Genomic DNA, 14,748 nt, shown 5'->3' on the forward strand with positions numbered 1-14,748 from the left:
TATGCCAGGTAACGATTAATTGATTTCTAAATTGACGATTATTTCAATCACCGCTTATTAATCCGATTAATTCAGCATTACGGCATTTTTTTATGAATAAGGTGAAGCTTTTGCAGTTGGAAGGTCTCTTTACCATCACCCTAAGTGTTTGCTCCATCAGATTTCAGTCGGTCTCTGCGCAAATGTGTTTGCGTGTCATCGGGTGTGAGGCGAGTCGTGTGGTGGTTTGATGGTGTTTGTCACCCCGACCATGGAGGCATGACAAACTTTGTCAGCCTAGTTTACCCTGCTGACGATGAAACACATCCTCATGAGTTTCTTCTGTCTCCCATACTCCCTCCTCTCTGTGTGGATGTGTGAAAAAAATGCTCCAGATGACCAGTTTTTTCTCTCTTCTTTTGCTCTTGTTTCAAACCCTTATCTGATGAAGTGACAGAAAGAAGAACGGATGAGGAGTGGAGGAGGGCAGATATTCATCTTTGAGAAAAATATCTTGGAGGGAGAGAGAAAGGAGGAGTAAAGGAGCGGGTGCTGGGAAGGAGGAACAAGGGAGAGGGAAGAGTGGGAGAGAGTGTGTGTGAAAGAGAGAGAGAGAGAGAGAGAGAGAGAGAGAGAGAGAGAGAGAGAGAGAGCTGATTAGATTGGAGAGAGCCAAGGAGGTACGGCTGTACTATTGAGCAGAGGGAGTGCGTGACTGAGTGAACGCCGAATCACAGTGAAGTCCACAGCCAGGCGGACGAACTGGACCTAAATCAACAAATGGAGACTGAAAAACTGGATGGATACTGCGTATAAAGGAGGAAGTGTTTGTCTTAATGTGTGTGTATCTCTGCATCAGAGCTGCGAGGAGCCCACGGGGAGGCGAGGGAAAATAGCGGACAACTCATTCGTCTCCCTTGGAAGCAGAGCTGTGAGCCGGAACAGAGTCAACCGTGGGACTCGCTGGGATTTTGAATATAATCTCAGTAAGTACTGACACAGGCGGGGAACGGGAGTGTGTGAATGGTTGTTTCAGGCTGCTTTTTTCATGAAGAAACATTAATAAAAAAAATGGGGTGGGGGGTAGGGGGGAGCACACCAGTGATTTTTCTACTGTGACATGCATTGTCAAACTGCATTTTTTCCCCCTCTGATTTGAACATGCAGCCCTGACTTGACTCTGTGCGTTTGTGCCTCTTCCTCAGCGCCGGTGTGTGTGTGTGTGTGTGTGTGTGAGTCAGTGTGTGTAAGCTGATAATAGCAGCTCCATTGGTATTCAGCGGAGGGAGCTCCAGGATCTCGCTGCGCCTTTTCCCCGGGATGGGATCACAGAGCAGGGATTGTGCTTGCCTGAGGAGAGCCCGCTGAAATGGGTGAGTGTCCGCGTCTCCCGTCCCCCCTCCCAGCCTCATCACTCCATCCTCTTTCACCTCAAATGTGTCACAGCTCACCGGTTAACTCATCTTCCTCCCGTTTTAGTTTCATCCAGAGCGTTTTTTCTACTTCTGAGGGGCTCCCTCTGTTTTCCTTGCTTAACCCGCTCACCCCGCCGCTGCCCCACCTGTTTCCCTCCATCCCTTCGCATCCCCGCACCTCTCAATCATTCCTGAAACAGAACTGTCCAGCTTGATGGATTTGGATAAAATTGGACTGGCTCACTTCATTTTTTGCGCTTTGCCCCCCCCCGCACCCCACCCCATGCCACTCCACACCGCATTCCCTCCCTCCATCCCTCTCTCCCTCCATCCCTCTCTCCATCCTTCCCTCCTCGGCTGTGTCACCCCTCCCCCCCTTCCTCGCCTCCATCCCTCTCTCCTTCTCTCCTCAAGCTCTTCTCCACATTCTGTTTGAATTCAGGCTCACCAGAGATGTTAGAGTCTATCCTGACACAGGCAATCAGCACTGATTGGTGTGTGTGTGCGTGTGTGTGTGTGTTTGTGTCAGTCACCTTTTTTGGCTTTATTTTGGTGTTTTGGGCCCAAACAAACAAAAGGTTATGAAGTAGATCAGTGTAATTAATTGCTTCCTGCCTGACAGATGTGACACATGCAACGCTGAACCCCCTCCTCCTCTTCCTCCTCCTCTTCTTCCTCTTCTTCTTCTTCTCATGTCTTTGTACTTCACGCTGACATACCTTCTGCACACCAATTCACACCCATCTACATCCCCTCACACCTGCAATGACATAGCATGCAAATGTTCCCAGCGGAGGGACACACAACAGCCGACGCTGAGCCCTGACCTAACTAAGTGTGCAGGAACACTCAGACTCCCGTCCTAAACGATCCTGGGAGGATACGGTGTCAGAGGAGGGCCATATCTATCCGCAGAGTCGTATTGATTGCAGCTGATAAACTGAAAAGGCTCTGGTGCTTTATTGCAAATGAAGCGTCGCTTCATTGTGCTCTGCAGAAAGGAAGGAGTCACTCACCCGGTTTAATGAGTTCGTAAAAAGAGGTAATATAACTCCTGCATGGATCTGCTTCTTTCTATATTTCCTCTGCGACTGAAGAGGAGACCAGTCCCGAAACTGTGAGCACAGGGAGTTTTTCTCAGGATTCAATAATTCATATTCAACAGGTGCTAACTGTTGCATAGTAACAGAGAGACAAGACAACCTGTTAGGGAAGATTTGACACCTTGCTGCTATTTTTGAATCATGCTAATTGTCTTGTCTATTTAACAAAAGAGGGTGTGATTTTTAAAAAAGTCGAAGGCGATGGCAAGAAATCCAAATTTCTTTAAGGTAAAACCAAAATCAGGGTCTCATCTGCATATATCTAGATCAAAGGTCTGCAACCTTTACAATCCAAAAAATAAGTTTTACCCTCACTGTCGCCTCCTAATTCTGGTTCAGAGTTGATGGTGTTACCTGACCTTTTGAAAAAACTTATTATAATTGAAGTTTTGAAACAGAGAAAATCAGAAAACTTTTGCAAAAAGAAGATGGATACATTTTATTTTGTGGGATGTTAGTATTTTTTTTAAATGAAAAAAAGAACATGCTTATAATTATGAGAAAATATCTGTAAAAACATGTGGCTGGTACTTTTAATGTAAGACTGTTTTGGAATTGTAGTTAAAATATTCCACAAAAAAAAGCTAAATACTTATTATTATTATCCATTTTTAAAAATATTATTTGGAGGGACTGGGGCTGCAGGTTGCAGGGTTCTGGTCCAGATGGACCATTGCTGAGCAAACTGGGATGAATGGGCAGTTTCCCAGGGTGGCATTAGAAGGAGGCGGTTGTGTATTTGTGTAATGAGGTGACGCATTAGAACCAAAATAAATATGAGAGCCTTTTTGTGCTTCAGTAGCGCTCTACATAATTGTTTGGTTGAGTTTGACAGGTGATGGATGAGTTTTGTTAAACAAAATTTAAATGAAAGTTCATTCTAATGATCAGGTTTATTCTGATGCTTCTTGACTTGTGTTTTGAGCCATTCTTTACCCAATTAACTACCATCTTTGAATTGTTCACCTATTGGCCACATGAAATCATGTTGTTTACTAACAGCAGCAACGGTTCAAATTGTCTCTTTGATTTGCTTTTGCAGATAATCAAATGAAATTCTCTTCATTCAAACAATAGCTTTAATCAAAAATTAGAATTTGAAATGAATTTATAATTACTCTTCCTTTCTGTTATTGAAAATGTTTTTAATAAAGCCATTGGTGCTTCAGTTATGCAGAGATTGGAATGAGGTGATTTTGTTCTTGATCTATTGAATAAACCTAAACCTAACGCATCAAAACTAATAATTTCCACCATTTTTAGTCTATATATGCATTATCAATCAGTGTATGCTTTCACGCACTTCTTTTGACAGTAATAAACATCAGATGAAGGACATAGAGTTCAATGCATGAGGTGTATGCATGTGATTTAATGCATAAATCCCACATACCACAAATAATCGTGTGATTTATTCATTTCAGTTCGATTTAAAACAGTCAGGATCGGTCAAAATGGGAATCAGTCCGGAAGAAAAAGCTTGAATCTCTAAATAAGATGGCAGAGAAAATGTTTCTTAAATGGAGTTTTCTCAGGCTGTGTGGAGTAATACAGCGCCGCCCCTCACCCACCTGTTGCTGCAGACTTTTGGTACATTAAATTTAGCCTCACGTTGAAAATAAAAATACAAGTTTGGCATTTCAGGAATATCAATAGTTGTGGAAAAACTCAACAATCGTAGAGTGGAAACCGACTGAGCACCAAACAGCCTCTTCACAGCAACATCCTGTTTTATGTCTTGTGTTTTTTATGTTTTATCTTATTTTACCCACTGTAGAGTGCTTTGCTCTATCTACTGGCAACTGTAAAGAGCTACACAAATACAATTATTATTACTACTATTATTAAAACCTTCAAAAGACTACAAAAAGCAAGCTCTACCTTAAAATATATTTCAACTAATTTACCATCAGCAGATTGTTATAGTTGTGTTATTTAATATAAAGAATATATAAAGCAAATGAGTTTATATTGTGGTTTTGCTTAAGTTTACATATAAAGTTCACATTAACTTTAAATAAGTGTTAAAGGTAACACTGTTTTAATTGTAATAATCAATATGTTGCATTATTTTGGCAGCAGAGGGATTAGTTTACGGTTTCCTGTTCAAAGCAGCTGGATCATGTTAAACATCTGTTTTGTATTTTTGTGTGAAAGCTGTGATATTTTTGAAACCACAGTATTTTAAACTCAAGGTTAGATTATAATAAGAATACATTTTTTTCAGCTCAACAGTGAAGTTATATTATTTAAGCGCAGAACGTCGTTAAGACTTTGCGTTTTTGGATCTGCAGACGCTCAACATTGATTTTTTTAAGTTGGGAACTTAAGTTTTTAAAGTTTTTTTTAAGTTGAAGTCGGGATCAACCACAACACTTTAAATAAATCTGCGTTTCACTCCTGCTAAAACTCGGCGTCGCCATGCTTCACCTGACGCAAAGACTTGAGGAGGAAGAAGACAGCAGAACGAATTGAATGAAAGCAGTAAAGGTGTCGTTATTAAATTGCACAGGGGGAATAGAAGAGATGTCATGTGGAGACTGTGTGAAGATGAGCTTGTTAGGGGAGCGAAAGGATCAAATCTTAACGCGAGTCCCGAGGACTAAGGAGCAAACAAGCAGCAGAGTCGGAGAAAGAGTGACAAGGACAGAATAGACAGCAGGACGACAGCTAGGGAGGAGTGTGACAGGCAGGAGAATGACATGCGCGATAAGACAGAGTGACACAAATGTCGCCAAGCTAACCTTTCATGCACTCTCACTCCTCTTCTCTTGTACTTTTACCTCTCCTCTTCCTCTCCTTTCTAGGCCCAAAGCCTGGGAGCGGTGGTCGCCGAATGGCCAACACGTTCCCTTCAGCAGCCAGCTTTCCACACCTGACCATCTCCAGCATCTCCAGCCGTCCGCTGCAGCCAGCGCTGAGCCTGCAGAATTGAGGTTGGGGTTTGCCTGGAGCCGACTGCAGGAAGCAGAGATAAGCAGGCCTCGGAGGAGTCGACGTGCCACCAGCCACCAGTCAGTGCGTCGAGCAATTAAGCTGCTTGAACTTCATGTGAAATGAAATATGATGCGGTGATGCTTGAGCAGCGGTACGGAGCTTTTGGACGTGTACGGATTTATTGGCCGGATATTTCATTGAGATTACGACACTTTTGGGGCGCACCTCAGTGCCGGGTCACTTTTTCCACATAAGTTTGTGGGCAAAGGCGAGTAATTGAAAATCACCCCCCCCTGGGAGGCTAGTTTTTATTTTTACTTTTTTTTTTTTTTCAAAGGAGCAGCTTCTGTACCTGAAATTCCCTGTCCCTTCTCTCACATTGCAGAGAAATATATTATGAAGCAGCACCATTCTTCTTCATCCTCCCTCAGTGACGGAGAGGGAAGAGGGACAGACTGTCCAGAATAGATAACGAATAAGGAGACAGCCACAGAGCAAAGGAGGAGGAGGGTGGGGAAGCAGAAAACAGAAGGACAGGTGGAGAAAATAACACGAAAGGAAACAGACAGAAGAGAGAGCGAGAAAACCCCCCCAGTATTAACTAGGATTGTCCAGCGTCCCTTTTTTTAGACCTCCTGTAATTCGTCTGGGGTGTGTTGGAGGGTAGTTAACGCCATGGGCAGGGGAGGGGTCAGGATTTCAGCCAGAGAGGGGGCTTGAGTTCACTGTCTGGTCTGAAGCTGCTGTCTCTGCGTGTTGGTGTTTGAACTAAACCATGGCCCGGTAAACAGACACCTGTAAGGACTGACAGAGAAGCTCTGAGACAGAGAGGAAGACAGCTACACAGCCGAAGTGTCAGGCAAAAAAAAAAAAAAAAGGCAGCAGACATCCAGAGCTGGCAGAGCCGACGTTCTGCATTTCATTGTCATTCCACTCACTGTTTTCAGAGGAGGTAAGAAGAAGCGAAGAGGAGCATCCTCGTGTTTGTGGCTCCTTTAGGATCCATCTAAGTCAGTACCGTTGCACTGAAGAAAGCCCAACATACAGCAAAGGGAGGGTTGTTACTAAAAAGGAAATCCAGGTTGGAAAGAGAGAGAGGGTGGGAGGCAGACAGAAGCGGAGCGAGAGAGCAGGTGTCAGAAATCCTCCCCTTCATCTGCTTGTCATTTACTCCTTTATGCTCGCTCGTCGTTTGGCACAGGGATTGATTTTCTGACGCCAGCGTTACTCCTCCTATAAGCCCTCTGCAGTCCCTGGGTGCAAGCGAGACAGAGGAGAGCAGAATAAGACCACAACAACAACAACAACAACAACAACAACAACAACCACAAGAAAGGGAAAAGATGGAGCCTTTCTCATTGACTGATTTTTCACCCCCTGCTTTTCCAGTTTGTCGAGATGGCCTCTTGTTATTTTTTCTCTGAGTAAAGCGAAAGAAGAAAAACACCCACCAAATCAATCCCTCATTCTGTTTGTACTCAAGAACTGAATCTCCCCTCTCATCGACTGTTCCTCTACATGGATTACCTTTTCCTCTGAGTTTTAAACACTGGCTTGCTCCAGATTTCCTCCACACATCCTCCCCTCCAGTGACAAACTCCTCTAGCTCCCCCGCCAGCCTCCGTCCCCCCTCACCCGCCGGCTGAGGTGCAGGAACTCTGTGCCGTCGGATCCTAGCGCCCTCGTTGACTCACCACTACAGCTATAGTATGGCACGGCCCCTCTGAAACTGTCTGAATCATTCTGTAAGTAAAGCCTCTTTCTATCTGTCTGTGAATGTATGTCTTCACATGCTCGCTACAGGTCATTAACATTCATTAAGCTCATATATTGTGAGGCGCAGGAGTGGTCTGTCTTGCTGCAGCGTTTGGTTTTATGGTTCCTTCACAGAGGATTTGCTTTTCTGTGCTTTCTCTGCTTCGGGCGGAGAGCGTGTGTGTGTGTGGGTGTGTATGCGTGCGTGTGTGCGTGCATGCGTGTGTGAGAGTCTGCCAAATATGAGTTTGATCTCAGATCCAAGCTTGCAAGAGAGTCAGTGTCAGAATAAGGTACATGGGGTGCTTTCCCTTGGTTGTGTGAACCCCCAGGGTTAATTTGAGCTAATTAATGAGAATTTTTTTTGCATATTTTTCACTTCTGTTTTAATGTTTTAACACTGCTGAGGGTCGAATGGAAACTGGATGCATCAGCTACTGAGAATGACTCCTTGACTTCTTTATTACCTGCATTTAACATCCAATGCCTTGCAGAGATGTGTATATCCATCGAACCTGTCCAGATTCTGCTATGTTGTAGCCACAATCTTCAATGCATTTTACTGAGGTTGGATGTGATGGGTAATTAGTAAACAGAGTCCACTTGTATGTAATTTAATCTCAGTTTAAATGCATCTTTTCTGTGAATGCCTCAGATGTTTGTCAGAGGACATTACCGTATTTGTTGCTGCTCTTGGCCAGGATTCCCTTGAAAAGCAGGTTTTTAATCTCAATGGGTTTTTATCCTGATAAAATAAAGGTTTAATAGAAAACAGCATCAAGAAGAAGCAGAAACGATCAGGGAGAAAGTTGTGGAGAAGTTTAAAGCAGGATATAACAAGTTTTGCACACAAAAAGAGCATTCAAACCTAAAAAGACATGGCTGTCCATTTAAACGGAGGGCGAGGATGGTATTAATAAAAAAAAAAACATACAAGAGTGGGATGGGCAATATGTACTCAAGATTTTATCCTGGTATTCTGTGGTACCATTGTGATATAGATAAATAAAGACTATTTATTGCTTCTCTTTTAGGTTGCTGTATGACTGAGACGGTGTGTCACAGCAATCATAGCCCCACAAACACAAATACTGCTCTTCAGAAACATTCCCACTTGTAATGCACTTCTTTAGGACCCCAGCCACATAAAAATATGTGATTTGTACCACTGAACTGCACACATATATCATATGTTCAACTTTATTGATATTTATTGATACTCTCATTGATCAAAAAGCAGAGAAAAGGGTAACAATAATAATTCAGACAATACAGACAGTGTATCGTGACAACTAAAAATCAAAATTCTTATCAAGACAAGAAATTTAGCACCTGGTGGAGTTTCACATCTAATAATCTTATCATAGGAACTGCTTCCCATTGAAAAAGCTCCCCAGGACTTTGTCAAAGGCTCAATAGATGAATATTGTTGCTATGACTTCCTGAAGGAGGAATGGAGCAGGAGCTTCTTAAAGAGACAGAGGCCCAATTTCAAGATGCTAAATTATGAAGACAGATTTCTTTTCAGTCATATTTTATATAGAGAGCATTTTATAACAACTGAAGGTGACAGTTACTTAATTATGCTATAAAACGACACTATTTACCTATAAAGTACACAATACTGCCTCTTTAAGGTGTCAAAGTGATAGTGAAATATACACATAAAATATACCACAGAAATATTAGTTATATTGGATATTGATATCGGCCCAATATATTGGTGCATTCCTAGTTAGAAACTCTACCCTATAGAGGCTGAACCTTTTTGCTCAGAAGAATTTCAGTCTCCTCAAGAAAAGCAGCAGGGCTGAATGCACATGCATACTAATCTGTGGTAGTTTATCACCTACAATACCAATAGAATACATTTAACGTTTTGGTTTTAGCTTAACAAGATGTTTAGAAGTACACGGACGACAATGAATTAATAGTATTGCACAACGGCTCCATATCATTTCCAATCCTCTCAATCCCCAAATGAGCTGCTTGAATGAAGCTCAACACTTATCTACAACCCCTGCAATGTCCTGCATATTAGTAAGCTCATCTATCTCCATGGTCACCTCTTTATGCACGCGCACAATCATCAAGCCCTCAATCAAGACAGTACCTTCAAACAGACCAATGAACTGTGAATAACACCGTTATACAAACTCCCAGTGCTGAGCATTTCAGAAAGGAAAGATTTAAAGGGGATGAAGATGGAAGGAAAATGAGGTTGGGGGGAGTGAAAAACTATCCTGGATACAGAAAAACAAGAGGAGGAAGAGAGCGAGCGCGAGGGAGAAAGCAACAGAGAGGCAGACGCAGAGGAGGGCAGCGGGAAACAGCGAGGAAAATGGGAGAGCATGGGTACAGAGAGGCCGCAAGGCAGGAAAAGACCTCTGCTCCATGGGAGCACTCTGATGGGCTTAGCAAGGCCTCGCTTTGTTCACGCTGTTGGTCAGCCTCTCAGAATTAAGCTTAACTAAATAATACGATTACTGCAGCTGCACACTGATAACACGCTGCTGCCGATCCCCTTTGTCACTGTCAGAAAGCCCAGAGAAGAGAGGAGGAGTGGCATACGATGGCATCAAAGGCATGACAGATCCGACTACATTACACTGACACAAGGGCCTGAGCTTCAGACGAGAGCTGGTTTCACTTTTTATCTGAAGAGTAGCCATGCAGACAAAGATACAGAGGGAAAAAATAAGTTTTCTCCACAAATGTCATTATGTGCCATCATGCAACAACAACTCACTTATCTCTTCTTGTCTCTAATAATGCGCTTTCAGATCCAAACGCTGCATATTACTTGACTGTACACGTGAAAGCATAAAAAAACAGCCAGACATCTGGCCCCTAAGCCCCGTTGTTTACTCTGCTTCCTCTGTGTGGGCTTTTTGTTTTATGTTTCTCTGCTTGATAGCTTTGACACAAATTCATGCGAAGTTGACCTTGCAGTTTGAATCGTAATAAAAGCTCAAATCCCAAGCTATGTTGCACATTGATACATGTTCTCCCACCAGCAGATAAATAGTCTTCCACCCCATGGGAGAGCAGGGGTAAAAAACAAGCGGGCAGCAGGTACCACCGTCCAGTTTGTCTCAGCAGAGGTGGAGAACGTCTCTCTGTTGCCCATGGCTCCCGGAGTAGAGAGCTAATATAAAGACTGGCCTGGGCTCAGCCCCCCTCCTAAGAGGTATGAGGTATTTCCACTCTTCTCTCAGTAGGAGCAACCATTTGCCTGCAGAGCTAAAGATTAGCTTGGAGGAGCAATTGAAAAGACACATTTACCACGTGATGGTGTGTCAGGATGAGAAAAAACGTTGGAGAGCTGAGGCCACACAATGAAATCAGTAAGTTATGAAAAACAGATTTTACTTTCTGTCTGCTTTTTCAGATGCTATATTCAGAACTTTTTAGATTTTCCACATTTTTATTAGTACCCCTTCACCAGTTTTGTACATCTAGAGACCAAAATTTATGAGCTGTTCTTCCTCGGATTAACAGTAATTTTTAAATTTAGACTATTCTGCCTCTCTAACACACCAATATGGCTTTGATTTAAATGGACAAATCATGCAAAATCCACTTTGTTTTAGCCCTTATATACATGTTTTGTGTACTTTGAGTGTCTAGCAGTGCAAAGAAGTATAATTTTATTCTGTCTTGCTGCTGCATAGATGTCTTTTAGGGGATTTTTTTCCCTTTCCTTTATCTCACAAAAGTATTGCATTCCCTCGCAATACGTTTTGCATTCTTAATAATGTACTGGTCAGCTCATATGGCATAATTGAATACTTAACGTCTTTCTGCTATAATATTAAATTATGAGAGCCTTACACGATTAAAGGCCGCAATATTATTGCGGTCTATAATCTTCAATTTAATACGTAATCTTTATATTCTTTTGGGGTTACATTTCTGTCTGTTCATTTTTCTCTAATTTTTCAAGACGTTTTTATTTTCTATGACGTCACCGCATTTGCTAAACAAGGTCATCAGTTCTGTATGGAGTTAGATTTGTTTCACAATTCAATAAAAAAAACAAAATCATGTCAAACCAAAAACGTAGTATTCAATCAAAAAAAAAAAAAAAGAAAAAATCGTCTCAAACAAAAACATAGAGTTGTGATCAAAACTTCAAAACTTTTGGATTTTCAAAAAAAAAAGTCTCAAACAAAAAAAATATTTCAATCAAATTGTAAGAATTATTTTTTTTAAGCAAAAAGATTTGCTTTAAAAACTTTTTTTAAAATTGAAATCACTAAGTTTTGTTTGAAACTTTTATTTTTGCATATCAGAATTTTTTGGTTGATTCTAAATTTTTTTTTTAAGTTCCTGTTTTTTGATTGAACTCAACGATTTTTGCTTGCGAATCTCACATGAGCATCCGGGGCGGGGCTTAAAGACGAGCAATGTAAGACGTGTTCCGATTGGATAGCGCTGACTAAAGCTCCGACTCCCTGAGATCTCAGAACTCTGTCCCGAACTGCAGGGCTTCGGTGACGGGACACAGGATGTGAATGGTAAGTAATCTTCACAAAATTACATCGTTTAGCAGCTTCTAAAGTTTCCACCCTGTTTCAAAGAAGAAATCTTACTCAACTTATGACGACAGTCACATATTTTGTCTGCCGCGATCCCCGGTAGCATACTGTGCTAGCTAATGTTAGCACAAGGTAAAATGCATAAACTGGGTTTGTGTAATATTGGCTTGTCTTAATGTTGAATTCGTTATCCAGCGCACCTCTGTCGAGTGGCATTAAGCGTGGAAAATACCAAATATATCTGGAGGAAATATGTGTTAAAAAACTGTTGCGCAATCCTCAGTGTGTGTGTGTGTATTAACTAGCATTGAAGCTAAAATGGGAAAACAGCGGATCGTTGCACCAATGTTATTAGGTCCACGTTAATCTGCACCATACGTCAAGTGACTGTGCAGATTATTTATTTACCAAGCACATAATCAGTGCTGTCGATGAGGGGAAGCAATGCAACTCTTAAATATATACATTTTCTTCCAGATGTAAAATGTAAAACTAAGCTGGTAGGTCACAGGCCAAAGGAGGACATTCATATAATTTCTGTGTTTTTTATTATTTGGTGTGTATGTGTCTTGTACTTAGTTTTATTTTGAATTAGATTTAATATGACCAGCAGAGTGCAGCTGAAGCAGGACAGGCTTGTAGGTATTACTGATTCCTCCAGCTGCTAGAGAGGATCATCATCATCAACATCATACTGATGTAGGAGTATTTTCCAGGTTGAAGAAAAGCAAAGTTTATGATAGGAGAGGGAAAATGTTGCGTTGTTAGCCGCTTTAGCTCAGCCGATGTCTCCATCCAAGAAGCCACTAAAGCCAAACAGAACTCCAGTCCAGCTCCAGCTGCAGTGAGGATGAAAAAGGGAGAAATAACTGAACGTTAACATAACAGGGAATAAAGAAAATTTGGTAATTCGCTTTTAATGTGTTCCAGATGCAAAAAAAAAAAAAAAAGCTTGGATATAAACTTGTTTAGGACTTCTGCCAGGATGTTGGTGGTAATTTTTGTATTTTTATTACAATGTACCATTACTAACTCATAAGCATGCATTAGTTTTAAAACTAATAAATAAACTGACTAGGAGAAATATAGTTAGCCAAATACACCTGGCCCTTAAAAGCAATACTTACTTCCCTACCTGGCCTTCTCTGACTCAACACTTGCTGGTCTCTCCATCCTCATGTTCTGATCCTATCTAGCAGCTGGAGGGTTAGGGTTATATAATTAACCCTAACCCTAACCCTATAGCCAAATTTCTAGAGGGTTTTTTTTTAGTTGTATTTGCCTCAGTGACATCCATTCAATGAGGATTCATGTTGAATTCCAGGAATGCAATATGTAAGTGGAACAAATAAGCAGCAGTGTGCTTAAATCAAATGGCGTTTTATTTTTAAAGTCTTATACGAGCAGAAATATATTGCGCTGAAAGATTACTTCAGTTTTTCCTCTCGACTTGCTCTAAACTGTGCCATAAATTCACATGGTTCATGAAATAACAATTTACCCTGAATTTTAGAGCCTCTCATTACCCTAGTTTGTTCTGCTCGGATCCTTTCAGATCACTGATCCAGTCATTTAACCGGGCCCTGAAAGCAGCTGCTGCATCTAGCAAAACAGGATATGCTTCTCCTAAAAGCATTTCTAAAGCATTTTGCTGAAGTAAATAATTATTATGTTATCAACACGAAATCTATCATTTTGTCATCAACTTGGGAGTGTGACGAGCTTTTGCTGCTGCAACCCGTGACTCAGCCTCTGCTCCAACAATGAGCTAATTTGGGGATATGAGATCTGCTCAAACTCCTAACAGCACTTAAGTTTCCTCCGTTGATGGACCACCAGCACAAAGCAGTCTGCGCTAAACCTTTGCCCCACGTTGCGCAAATGAAAATGACTCTCCTTTGTTCAGTCCTGCTTGCTTCGGGCCGGCCGGCCTTGAGGGGAAAGACGGAGTGCGTGTGTACGAGCCGAGTGACAAGAAGTGGACATTAGGACACACATGCCCTTTCCATAATGTGCTCCCGGCTGGGCTGTTTGGCTGGCCATAAAGTGAATGCTGCTAATGGCCTCTCCGTTAATGGAGTCATTAAGACTGGATTGCAAGGAGATAAAGGCGATGTGTGTAATGTGTGTGATCTGAGGTAGAAGCGTGATCATTTGTATATTTGTACATTTACTGTAACCATCTAGTGAATTTGTATTTGTTCAGCTTTTTGCTACATATTTGCCAGATGGCAACAAAACACACGCTGGTGGTGTTGTGCATTAGCATTAGTGGAAAAGGTCAGTTTTCTGCCGGTGTGAATGTAACGCGGTCTGAGGCTCAGCTAATCAGTCTTAACCTGGCTCGCTCTAATCAGGCTGCCGGCTGAGGCTCGCGTCGCGGCAGCAGTCAGATTGCTGCTGCCTCGTGCGGCTGCCGGAGTGACAAACTCTGATAAGCTTGATCTCAGGTCAGTTCAGGACTCATTCCCAAGAGAATGTAGCGGAGATGGAGAAAGGCATTCTGGGAAGCCTTGCGTGTTGTTTTCATGGTGGCATGACTGCTCATTACATCCATGTCAGCCTTTTGAATCTTACCACAGGGTTAGCTTATGTCACCATGCCCATCGTGTCTCGAGCTCCAGTTGGTCTGGCCAGCCTCGCTCCTTTCTTCTGTTCCACAAGAAGCTGCATGGGAAAGTTAGCTCGCAGGCAGAAATAGCCTTAAATCACTTTTTCTAATTAAGCGGGGTTGACACAGTGACTCAGGAGGATGGGAGGCTAAATCTGTCACTTATTTTTAAGTGTTTTTGTGCTTTGGAAACTTAGCAGAAATGTGGTCTGAATACATATGCATACCAACATTTTTATTTGGCTGTATTTCTACAACTTCACATTTTGGGGCTACTTTGTGCTGAGCTACTGCAAGGATTTGCAACAAAATACTCTGAAGTTTGTGGTTCTGACATGAAGAAATGTGAAAAAGTCTAAAGGGTGTAGGGGCTGGACTATGTGGCTAAAAAAACACAACATTATATA

At 42.0% G+C, this 14,748-nt stretch overlaps 1 protein-coding gene across 1 annotated transcript in view; it reads left to right on the forward strand.

Annotated features, from left to right (window-relative positions):
* Positions 1-596: 596 nt before the first annotated feature.
* Positions 597-14,748, forward strand: part of LOC103136825 (glutamate receptor ionotropic, kainate 5) — a 134,791-nt gene continuing 120,639 nt past the window's right edge. Inside the window, exons 1-3 of the mRNA XM_016670476.1 lie at positions 597-965; positions 1,185-1,352; positions 5,305-7,179. The gene's annotated coding sequence lies outside the window, so the exon portion shown is untranslated. The remainder of the gene's footprint in view (positions 966-1,184; positions 1,353-5,304; positions 7,180-14,748) is intronic.

This window comes from Poecilia formosa, unplaced genomic scaffold, assembly GCF_000485575.1.
Source record: "Poecilia formosa unplaced genomic scaffold, Poecilia_formosa-5.1.2 Scaffold34, whole genome shotgun sequence".
NCBI classification, from domain to species: domain Eukaryota; kingdom Metazoa; phylum Chordata; class Actinopteri; order Cyprinodontiformes; family Poeciliidae; genus Poecilia; species Poecilia formosa.